This window comes from Gadus chalcogrammus, chromosome 7 (genome assembly GCF_026213295.1).
Source record: "Gadus chalcogrammus isolate NIFS_2021 chromosome 7, NIFS_Gcha_1.0, whole genome shotgun sequence".
NCBI lineage: Eukaryota > Metazoa > Chordata > Actinopteri > Gadiformes > Gadidae > Gadus > Gadus chalcogrammus.
Window position 1 is genome coordinate 7716512 of NC_079418.1, and position 12500 is coordinate 7729011.

The 12500-nt window shown below is 41.0% G+C and overlaps 1 long non-coding RNA gene across 1 annotated transcript; it reads right to left on the reverse strand.

The window, feature by feature from the left end:
* Nucleotides 1-11455: 11455 nt before the first annotated feature.
* On the reverse strand, nucleotides 11456-12024 carry LOC130386656 (uncharacterized). The gene is made up of 3 exons (XR_008896152.1): nucleotides 11882-12024; nucleotides 11685-11761; nucleotides 11456-11542 (listed from the first exon to the last, which is right to left on the reverse strand). It is a non-coding gene; the product is annotated as an uncharacterized LOC130386656 (long non-coding RNA).
* Nucleotides 12025-12500: the final 476 nt, after the last annotated feature.

The window sequence follows — 12500 nt, forward strand, 5'->3', positions numbered from 1 at the left end:
ATACACCAAAAAAACTGCACCTTCTGGCAGAAGTCATGCCATCTTCCTTTCAGTTCATCGATGAAGTTGGTGTTATCCTATCCAGAATGCGTTGAAGCTCCTCCATCACCTATGAAATATATAAATATACCAATTCAGATATTCAGATATATCTGTCTTTGCCATTGCTGTTATTTCTGGCTTTGATGGGTATCGGTGTGATTCTCCATCCCCCTTTGCCCTCAGGATTGAAATCATACTGGTCATGGTGTTCCGAATGAGCCGGCATCTGAGCTCCTTCGACATTTGGCAGTTGCGCTGTTCGCACTGTCTTCAGCAACTCAAAGTAGTGTTTTCTGACTTGCTCAAGTTCTGTGTCTGTGTGCAACACATATTCTGGCGATGATAACTTCACAACCTTTTCAGCAGTTGTGTACTTTGCAGGACTTGCTTTAGGAGTCGATGTCTTTCGCATAGGGTGACGCAATTAAAGGAGGAACTGGCCGATAATGTTGAGTGTTCTTGTCCAGACTCCTGTAAAATAAAAGATAATGAACTACTGCAAAGAGCAACATTTTTGTTTTTGTGACAACACAAATGCAATGTAGCATTGACAGCTCTGCTCACGTATAAATAAGCAATGTTCCATTTTAGGGGTGAAATCGGTTACATCAACTAACTGACACCTATCAATTAATCTAAACTGAATTTAACACACATGTAGACTGCCATGCCTGTTCCAAAAACACTGTGCTGTTAGCTCAATGTGCTGCTGCCAATTTAAATAGGTGGTTAGTTTAGTTTACTTAACTGACCTCCTCCGACGCACCATGACAGGCCCGCCAGAGCGCTTTTTCTCCGTAAAAAGTTCTCAGGGCCTGGGAAAGATCCCGCAAGTCTCACGAGACAAGGGTGCTCATCATTGTCTCTGTGATGTTTGCAGCTATGAAAAATTGGAAGACAAACATAGCAAGATGAAACGGTGCCCTAGAAGTGAAACTGCAAGAGGCACTTAGAAGTTGACACTTCATTCAAATTAGGTAGCTAGTGCTAACCAGCTTAGTATAGAAATGTAGATACCTCATTGGCTGCTGTTGTATGTCATATAGACGTTACTAGAATAACTAGAGCTGCCATCAACTAAGAATTTTCCTATGTGACCAACAATTGTCATTTGTCGCCATTAGTTGACTAGTCTTCACAGTTTATGAATTCAGCGGGAACAAAGTGGCGCCGAAAATTTACTTGGCTTTTGTCTGACACAACATAATATACAACATTATCCCAAAGCGCAATGGAGTTCGACAGTATTTTTTTGCTTCAATTAGGCCTTTGCATTACTCTGTTCATATATGATAAATAATATTTGCATACATTACCCCGTAAAATCGACACTGCGACATCATCCAATTCTTCCATGCCGTTAGCTGACTTAGATTGTTAATTAGCCCGCCTCGATGTCTCTGTTCGGCTGCAACGATACACAATAAACACTGAAAACACATTGAACCGTCGAGAACATTCAAAGGGTGTGCGATGTGAACTACAAAGAATGAGCACTGGATACAGCGCTTTAATTTACTTCAGTGAAACACGTCAATCCAAGTTCAAACCCAAATCGGTCTCAAATAACGTTAGTTTACGCCATGGTTTACGCCCCACGTTCTCATTTGCAGCAGCTAGCTGGCGGGTGTAACCATAGTAACGAGTTTTTACGGCAGTCTTGCGCTACCGTACCGACCTTTGACCAGTTTAAACTTTACCGGCGTCCTCTTGCCTCTGACATCTTTGCTTCCAACATGATTTGGCGTTGCTGCATATGCTACATATTGTGGCATTGACTCTGAGACAACTTTTGAGTCACATAACACCATGCACAGCCGCAACCCTGACTTTCGCGTCGTGTGCGGGATTGATGGACTGTCCAAGTGAGTACAGGGTGTTATAACTCCTTTTACTATCACGTGAAGCGGACACACGTGCATCATCTTCTCTCCGAGTTGAAGCGGCGGAGGAGGAAGGACCGACTCGCCACGGTTTACCCTGGAGCAGGTGAATGGACAGCCGCAAACGTACCAAACTATGCAAACCCTGTGGCTGAAACGGAGGGCTCAAGCATTGTCATTCCAGCGGTAAGTCGCTACACAAGATAAAATGTAACTAAACATGTATTTAACTTAGGTCAACTGTGCCTGAACTTTTGTCAGTAACGACTATCGAACCTGTAACGCAAATACAACTAGCCTAAATCGGCTAGTTAATGGTTACATTTATGTTGACAAACGCAGCTACCGCCCCACAGATTGTCCACTTATGATCAATGTGACCAGACATTACATTACAGGCTAGCGAGCATCAATTAACCTGTATTTAATTGCATACATAAGACTCAGTCAGGATAAACTCACCTTGGCTGAAAACTGTAGTGGAGGTGCATATACGTAGATATACTGGACTGCAGCGTTGTATCTCTGCCTCCTGCTGCTGCAGCAGAGCAGTCCAGTCAGAACCGTTCAGCAAGGGTGAAAGATAGTTAGCTGACAGAAGGATGGTTTTACATATGATGTTCAAGGTGGGCTCAGTAAAATGACTATTAGGCAAAGTTAAATAAATGTCATCATGATATGTTCAAATGTGTAACGTCGAGAAAAATAAATGTAGGTACACTAAAATAATAGCAGTGTATCTGCACATTAATAAGCAAACATTAGAAGTTCTTTTCTAACCACTGCTTAATTTTATATGCAGTAATTGAACAAATTAATTCTTTGATAGTTAAATTTATTTAATTAATTATTAGTTACGTAAATCAGTTACCAGACAGTTACCAGACCAGAAAAAGGTGAGACAGTGTGTGACAGGAAGTTGTCTCCGTTATTTTCCCTGTTTTAATAATATGTTTGTTGTTAATCTCTTTCAGAGTGGATTCAAGAAGATGGAGAGGGTCTCACGAATGTTGACCTTTCTAAACATGCAACTGCATTTCTTCTTCAAGCCAGAGAAACCCATCGACTGACACAGGTAATTTATGCCATTGATTTTCCCATGATTATATTTAATTTTTAGTTGCAAGCTTAAAAACAATAATCTTAAACTGTAAAATGACTTGGCCACTGTTCAGTCCTGGCATCTTGGTTGATCCGATCACGGGTCGGAAAAGCTGTCAGAGAAACACCTGACATTAGAATGTGTTTCCACATGGTTCTTCAGTGACCACTTGTGATCGGATCTCATTTCCCCGCTATATATGCAATGGTAACATACTTTGCCTTACAAAATCTGCCCATCCACTATATTAGTTGAGCATGAGCTAAGAATAGAGACAATATAGTACCACAAACACTAACACTTTTATGTAGCACTGTCCACTTGTTATCCTATTGCTTCAAAACGCATTTTAAGACCAAGTGTAACAAGGTCTTTAAGTTGCGGAAGGCAATATCTATTTCATGAAAGTTTTGCTGGAAATAGCCCATTTGGATCATTGCAGTCACTAACAATATGTAATTGAGGGTAATTAAACCCCTAGTGTCTGAGTTTGTATGTTGACTGCATTTTTATATGACTTTTATTATCTAGTATTTTGTTTGTTTGTCTGTTTTCTACTTCCCCAGAGAGCTGTTAACCATTATGGTGAGTGGAGTCCCGCAATATTCAGGCCGCATTATTGGAGCCCTAAACCTGCAATATGAACGATATTGATGAGAGACATCTGGGGACCTGGATCAACTAAAGATGTGATGCATGGGGATATTTGCCCAGTTTGTGACCCTTTCTGTCAAAGTGATTTATTTTTTTCACCCATTTGCAGGATAAGACCATCAAAGAACTGTTAAAACAGTTGAACCAATTGTTGTAGCACAACCAAACAGTATGTATGGAAACGATGGAGGACTCCAGAGTTCTTACCATTAAGGACCATTGTTTTCATTATATACCGCTTGGTGAAAAGTTTGGAGCAGCTGCTATCACATCCAAGAACAATTTTTGCAATGATTGATGAGAGACAGAGGCGTCGTCCAGCCCCTTTTTATGGGGCAGGTGCCCCAGTATAAAAGTCTCAGTGCCCAGAAATTCATTGATAGATCATTATTAAATAATCTGCAGAAGCGCCGCTCTCGCTAGGAATCGGCAAGATTCATCAAGGGAATCTCCTGCTGCCGCTCGTGGATCTTCCAGTCGAGCCGCCACTACCAGCCCATCAAAAAAAACGAAAGTGAGGCTACATTAAAAGCAATCAGAAAATAGCACTACTGTATCTGGGTAAGATTTAATGCAACAACCAATGAAAAAAAACAGTTATTTCCGGATTCGTCCACGTAACTCTGAATGTTTCGTTTGAAACCGCGGGAGCTGGAAACAGCACAGAGTAAGTCATCTCCTGTTTAACGTAACAACAAATTCACAACTTGTTGACACAAACAATGACAACTTGATTGCTGTTAATTTGCCACACCTAATTAGCACCAGTTTTTCAATACCTGAGCGTCTGTAGCCTGAAGTTTTATAGCACACCCGACACACACACCACCACAAACACACACACACAACACACACACACACACACACACACACACAACACACACACACACACACACACCACACACACACCATGCTGTGCACGCAACACGCGGGAAATGAATAATGAATCTTCAAAACTTGAGGTCCTGTAAAGTATAGGCATTTGTTTTTGTGAAGCTGGTCCTGTAAAGCTAAACATTCGCCCTTCTGAAAAACGATTCAGATGGACATAGAAAATTCTTTACGGGCAGAGGGAGAGGAGCAGTGAGGAGAGATGAGACGAGGGAGGTATGATAATTGCCCACATTAACGTCAACATAATATTTATGCTGGTAATAGCCAACAATTGCTAGTATGATGTTGCTGTGATTTGATCCATGGTTTATTTTGCCCTATTCAGTTTTGTCTATACTGAAAAGGGTACGCTTCCCTGTTGTTAATTAGGAAAGCCTATGAAATGCATGCAGTGAGTATACTTAGGCCTATGTGTTGGAGTGTTTCTGGCTAGTTGGCGGCTACACTGATTGAGGGGCAGAGTGCTGGAGGAGAAGGTGGAGGAGAAGGAATAGAAGGAGGAGGCGGAGGAGGAGGAGAAGAAGCAGAAGGAAGAGCAGGAGGAGAGAGGGGAGAAGAGCACAGGCTGGGGGGTCCAGGGCCAGGCAGGGGGAGGATGAGGAGAGAGACAGGCAAGGATCGGATGAGGACATGTTGGGGGCTAGACGCAAAACTATTCAGAATATTGAGGAGGATATCTGTGACCTGGGGGATATGTGATGGTCCAAATCAGGTGAAATTGGCCCAATACCCACAGCACTGGTTCGGGTTGAAAAAACGATCATTCAATTCCAGCTGGTTTGCAAATTTTTCTTGGTTGGAGTACTCTGTGACAAGAGATGCAGGTTTCTGTTTTTCATGCAGAATGTTTGGGAAAAATGTAAAACATGACACCTTTGTTAGCACTGGTTTGACTAATTGGAAGAAAGCTCTTGATCTCTTCAGAGAGCATGAGAAAACACCAGCCCATAAAGCAAGCATGGTGTCATGGCACAGCTTTAAATCAAGTGTCTCCCATGGGAGTGTGGTTGACCAGTTTACATTACAAATGAGGCTGAATCAGAAATAGGCGAGAATACTTGCGGCGCATTGTGGCCACCACACAATTGCTAGCAAGCAAAACATTCCATTCCGGGGCCATGATGAGGGGACATCTAGTAGCAATAAAGGGAATTTTCTGGAGTGCTTTGAATATTTTAAAGCAGTTTGATCCTTTCCTCCAGTCATATTCAGCCCCATCCCCACAGCACCTATTTATCACCTTCATCGCAAAATGAAATAATTGAGTGCTATGCGAAGGAGGTAACGGCACAGCATTGTCAAGGAGTTAAGAAATTCTGGAATGTTTTCGATCATGGCAGATGAAGCCAGAGATGGCAACACCGAGCAGTGGCTATATGTGTCCGCTACCGTAACTGAGGGTAGAGTAAAGGAGAGTTTGCTGGCCATGAGGGAATTGAGAAATTCGATGCAGAGAGCATAACTGCAGCCATTGAAGAACAGCTAGTTCATGATGGCATTACACATGTGAAGTGTGTTGCACAGGCCTATGATGGGGCGGCAGTAATGAGTGGTGCTGTTGGAGGTGTCCAAGCAAAATTCAGGGACAAGCACCCAGAGGCCATTTATGTGCACTGCTATGCGCATCAATTAAACTTGGTGCTCTGCCACACCTGTCATGCAGTGCCAGAAGCCAGTTGATTTATTTGACACATTGCAGAGTCTATACTCATTTTTCAGCACTTCACTGGTAAATCATCACAAATTCAGGGATGTTCAAATAGGTTGGGATTGCAACCCATCTGAACTTGTGCAGCTGTCAAAGACCCGCTGGTCATGCCAGTTGCGTTCTGTAAATGCAGTTCTGGAGAAACTACCCTGCTCTTCTAGAGTGCCTTTCTGGCATTAAAGGCTGCCAATGCAGTGGGGCTACACGTTAAACTCAGTGCTTCTCCACTGTGTATAAGCTCATGGTGTTCAAGACTTTGCTCTGTCTGTGACTGAGAATCTGCACAAATATCTCCAGAGTGAAACAGGTGGACCTGGCAAAGGCTGTAGAATATAATGGAGCTGTTTGTGCAACTCTCAAACAGATGCGCACAGATGAGGATGCTGCTATACTGTATGATACAGTAAAGACCTTCTGTGCAGCAAATGAGGATTCCAGAAACATGTACCAGACAACCAAGGCAGAAGCAGAAACGCTTGGATGATTATCTAGTGGAATCTAGATGTGGTGCAGTGAGTTGACCTTGGTGATTCAGAATGGTTTAAAAAAAACCTGTATCTCCCATGCCTGGACAGGATGTGAGTGAAATTTGAGCAGGATTTGCATCAGTCAACAGTCAAGTGCTTAGAGGTGTTCAGGCTTGTAATCCCCAGTCAGATTTCTTTTTCCTCTCAGAGCACCTCCATGGTCCTGGCAGATCATTACAGTGTTGACCTAAAACCTGAGGAAGTTTTAGTGGCCAAAAACTTCCTGAACACCAAAAAGGAAACTATGGATATACAGGGTGTTTTAACATAATGGATCCAACAATGTTCCCAACACGTGACACAGCTAATCAGATTGCACTCACAATTCCTGTGAACAGCTGTAGTTGTGAGCGATCTTTCAGTGTGTTGAGAAGACTCCACACCTGGCTTAGGTCTAACAATGGGAAGGAAGGCTTCACCAACTTTCACTTTTATCCATTGAAAGGGAGCAACTATGTAAAGTGAGTCAAGCCAAGTTATTGACCGCTTTGCCACCATGAAAGCCGCGGCGATACAGCCTAATAGGGGAAAAAATAATCATTTAAAATGGCTCTAGCAGTAATGTATGGCCTTATTTAGTTTAATTTGATGGTTTGATGGTTCTATTACATTTCCCAGTTTGATTGGTGGCAACGAGCCACCTCACCGTAAGGTCCGAAATTCTATTAGTTCTCAACCTTTTTTCTTGCCTTTTTAGTCCATGTCGTTCTGGCAAAATTATGCTGTTTCCACACAGCTTCTAAATAAATATAGATGTTGCAGACTTCTCTGATAAAGAGGAAGGTCATAAAGAGACTTTTTGTTTATTTGTCAGTTACCTTATTGTAAATCTTTGAGATGTGTATTTGTTAAAATAAATATCATTGTACGGTACTCATGAATCTATCTTGAATCTTTACCTTTACCAGTGCTTTAATATAGCCTACTGTACAGTATGACAGTGACAATGATTTTGAAGCTCGCACATACCCTTCTGTATCCATCTATTCATATTGTGCACACGTCAAAAAAAAAAAAGTATTGGCAGTTGGGGGCCTGTGCCCAGTAAAACTCTAGGTCTAGCAACGCCCCTGATGAGAGACCAAAGCGTGCAAGGATGGATTTTTTCATGATTTCATGATTGAGACATTTTAAGTCACACCCACTGTTTTGAAATTTCCCACAGCATGCAGTTGGTTTTATATACAGATGAAATGAGCTATGCAATCCTCTTGGATCTCGTGCAAAAAAAACAAATTGTTATTGATTATTACACCTTAGGTAACATCAACCCTAAATACAGAAGACTTGCCGCTATTCGTCTGCTTGCCAGGTAAATCAAAAGATCCTTTCTCATTGTTGGTATTGATAAGATATTTGAGAGGATACCCGTGATTTAACTGAGCTGCGTGATGGTGTCCAGGTTTGTCACTGCAAAAGGTTGAGAGGACAATTTATGGGGCACTTATGTCTGTGTGCGGAGAAACTCTAGCTCAGCATGAAGGGCTTGGATTTAAGATAGGAGTGGGATTTGCCTACAGTAAATTGCAGGCACTGTGAATTGCAACTTTGAAGACATGCAGGTGCAATTTAATGAAGATTTGTTTATAAAAGGACAATGGCAAGTCATAACAGTCAATGTAATGACATTGAGAAGACAAATACTGACTTTCTGAAAGAAAATCTAAAAACGACCTATGGCCATAAACTAGGAGAAGCAAATTAACAGAATTTCCTCACTTGATATAATCAATCAAACCCCACAAGACATCATGCATGTCATTCTTGAAGGTGTTGCCCCATATGAAATCAAATGTGTTTTAAAGCATCTTGTGCTTTCAGGACACATGGACTTAGATGCATTCAACAGTGCAATTATTGGTTTCCCTTATTCTCCTGTGGATGCAAGGGATAAGCCTTGCCCCATATCTGTCAATACACTGTCATCAAATGACAATAAATTGAAACAGTCAGCTGGGCAGATGCTGGTTTTGTTAAAGATTCTGCCTTTTCTTATTGATAAAATTGGAGAAAATGATTACACACAAATGCTACTTAAGTTGTTAGAGATAGTCAAAATTCTGTTTTCACCTATTATTTCTCTCTCAACTCTTTCTAGGCTGAAGCTTTTAATAGAGCAACATTTAAAACATTTCAAACAACTGTTTCCAGATGCAAATATTATACCTAAACAACATTACTTGCTGCATTCTTCCTTCTCAGATTAAGGCACTTGGTCCTACAGTGAGGCATATGTGCATGCGCTTTGAGTCCAAAGCATTGCTTTTTTAAGCAGTGGGCTTTGAAAGTAGTTTTAAAAAATATCTGTAAGTCACTTGTGAAGCACAACCAACTTTATGAATGTAGTTCAGAATGTGCATGAGAAACATTCCAATTTGTTCAAGTGAAGCTGACATGGGCCCAGCCTCTGAGGTGAAAAAATGTTCACTATGTAGAAGTAAAGATTAAAGACTTCTTAGGAATAGAGCACGTTGAACATATAGTTTCAGTAAATTGGTTATGCAACATGTGAATAAGCATTCATGTGGGAAATCTTTGGTTATTTCTAATGTCATCAATGATACTCCAGAGTTTTGCACCTGTTGAAAAACATTTATATTTTAAATGCTTCAGTGTATTGTTTTGAATGCCAACCTCTCTCTACAGTTGGGTGGAATGATCATTATTTAGCTTACGAGGTAGAAGTTCCGACCTAGCTCAAGCCAATATTTTCATGGATGCTGAAAAGCTTGTTGATTATACACCATACTACTATGTAAACTTCAATAATAGCAAGTCACATTCCACTGAAGTATGATCTCTCAGATATCCTCAAACATCATTCTTGAGTGTATTGAGTGTGGGTATTTGGGCAGATTTTTTTTTTAAGCATTGAAAAAACACTTATTTATGACTGCATTTTATTTTTATTTGTTACTTAAGTAATAATGTGGTGCAGCTATGTCCAGAGGGCAACAGAACAGAGGAGGTAACATAATTCCAGCTTTTGCCTCTGTCTTTTTTTACACATCACATCGACATGGTTTGATGGAAATGTAAGAAAAATAGCCACACTGTACTGTGCATTGTGAGTTGTTGTGAATTGGGCATGTGACCTGCAGTTTTCAATAAAGCAGATTTGTTTTCCTCAATTCAAGTTAAGTCTATTTCTGAAACAAGACGATTCATCTTTTACAAATAACACAGGCAGCTTAAAACCTATATGACATGTCAAAAAAGCTTGTTTAACCTGAGATATTAACTCAAAAACAAGATGTTTTCAAGACAGTTTCACTTAACAATATATTCAAGATGCACTGTCTAAAAACAAGCTCCTTTATATCACTTAAATTTTGCCTCTTTAGGTAATTTTGTCTTATATTAAGTGTGATGAGATATTTTGACTAGAAATTAGAAAAATATATTTGGCAAGATTTTGAGTTTTTGCAGTGTAGTTGCAATGTTTGCAGGCCGCTGGACATGTGGAATGTCTTCCGGTGTTCTTTCCGCCCTTCTCTCCAACACGAGTTTCACAAGGTGTTGTGTGAAGTACTGACTAGTAGGCTCATAGATCTTCTTCGGCCTACCATTCCTTGCCTCGTTTTGGGAACACCATACTGTATCTTGAAGTCCTACACAGAGGAACATTATTTCTTAGCCAAGTTGTGACAAACACATTTAGGGCTTACTTATGAAATCTCAATACCTTCTGAAGTCCTTGTCTGCTGTCGGCCCGACATGTAATTGTTGTCCAGGATGGCTAGCTGTGTTCGGGCTACCATGGTGTCGTACCGTAAAATGCAGTCGTTTCGGCAGATATTTTAGCATAACGTTGTGGTACACCTCCAAAGATCCTGTAAATTAAAGTGTTTCATTAGACATTGAGAGAGTGACTACATAGGTTGAAAAGTTGCATAGATCTGTTTCATAATGCTATATTACCTGTATGTTTGAAGCGAGTCATCTGCTCAAGGTCTTTCAGCAGTCTTTTATCTTCAACAATATTCCGTAAAGACTTGAAGAGACTTGAGACTCTGGCTGGAGCCATCGCTTTGTCCTTTGCTTGATCTGGGTTGAGAGCAGGGGTGAGGGCCATGCCCACTTTCTTCCATCTTGCTCCCATTGTGTGCTCCCACACAGATGTGGCGGAGGACTGAGGTCCACCGTCGCTTCAGTTTCCTACAGAATATATTACCTTTCAAGACTATTTGATAATCTTCTGACTGGATTCAGTGCAATCTTTATACATTCTTATTGCATTGGGGTTATTACCTCAGCACTCTCACCACAAGATGAGCATGAGAACAAAAGTGATGAGGATCGCCCGAATCCAGCCCTGCAGGACCTGATTTTCCTTTTTGTTGGCGAGTGCTACCAGTTTTTTCTTTATGCCTGTGTAATAGTAATGAAACACATTACCACAAATGTGGGTGAGCCAAATGTGAAGGTTCTCCTTCACAGTACAAGATATGTGGTCTTGATACATGGAAGGTCTATCAGGTTATGATTTGATGAGTCATTGAGTCAATCACAATTTACATTGTTTTGATACAACTATTTACCTTTTGATACATGCCAAGGATCAAATTCATGGTGAACATTCTGGAATTCCTCCCTCATTATTTTCCGAACTGATGTGGCCCGGTCTGTAGTGATGAGGTCCTATATCTACTCCTTCATTGAAAATGAGATGGTTGAGGCCCCTCCTACAGCCTTGGGACTCCATGGCAACTGAACTGCTAGCTTCCGTTACCTATTGACGAAAGAGAATAGAAATGAATGAATTAGCAATAGCAAAAAAACTAATACAATACACCCACTGAATAATGCTTTATCTATACTCTGTCACCCAGAGTATAGTTTCACAAATCGGACAAGCAGCATTTTAGTTTTACCTGTAGTAGTTGAAAGTGAATGATCTCATTACTGGATAGAAGCTGAAACGAATAGGTGGAATACTTGCAGCTGTAGCCTGTAGAATCTAATAGCGTGACAACATGTGAGTCCTCCTTACTATCCAGAGGAAAACATTTCCAACAGTCTTACAATCCATACCTCCATGTTATTGTATTAAAGAAAAAAACACACTCACCTGGTGAGTCAGACCTGGCATCTCCACACAGCTCTATGGACTCGCCTTCAGCCTTTTGTCTAATAAGTCGCCTAATGAGATTCTCATGATGATCCTTGTATGCAAAGTGTACTACTGGAATAAGGTAGTCGGATTGGATGGAGTAGTACTGGGATTTCTTCAAGAGTTTGCAAGTTTAGGATGCTGGCCCACTCGTGTACTTCAGTGAAGTTGTTCCAGAGAAAAGCGTAGCAGCAGAAACAAGCAAGTTATTCTGTGCCATTCCTCTTGCATCAGGACATGATGCCCACTTGCCATGATGATTGTTCAAACATGTCCATTCAATCTTTAGTTGGCTGCCTGTAGTTGTCACTTTTTTATCAGTGATTTGTGCGGCACATATATGGCATGTTCTAAATAGTTGCATGATGCTAGACTCGTTCACCAATCCATTTTCTTTCATCCCACTCCCCTTGCTCTTCTGAGGCACTTGAACTGGAGGTTTCACTTGAACTTGACTGTTGACTGAGGCTGAAGCTCATGTCTTTGGGTCATCCTCAATGACTGAGGAAATGCTTGTGTCCATTTGAAGCATCTCAGTTTTCACAATCATCTGGCTGTTGAAAAGTGAAGCAAAGGA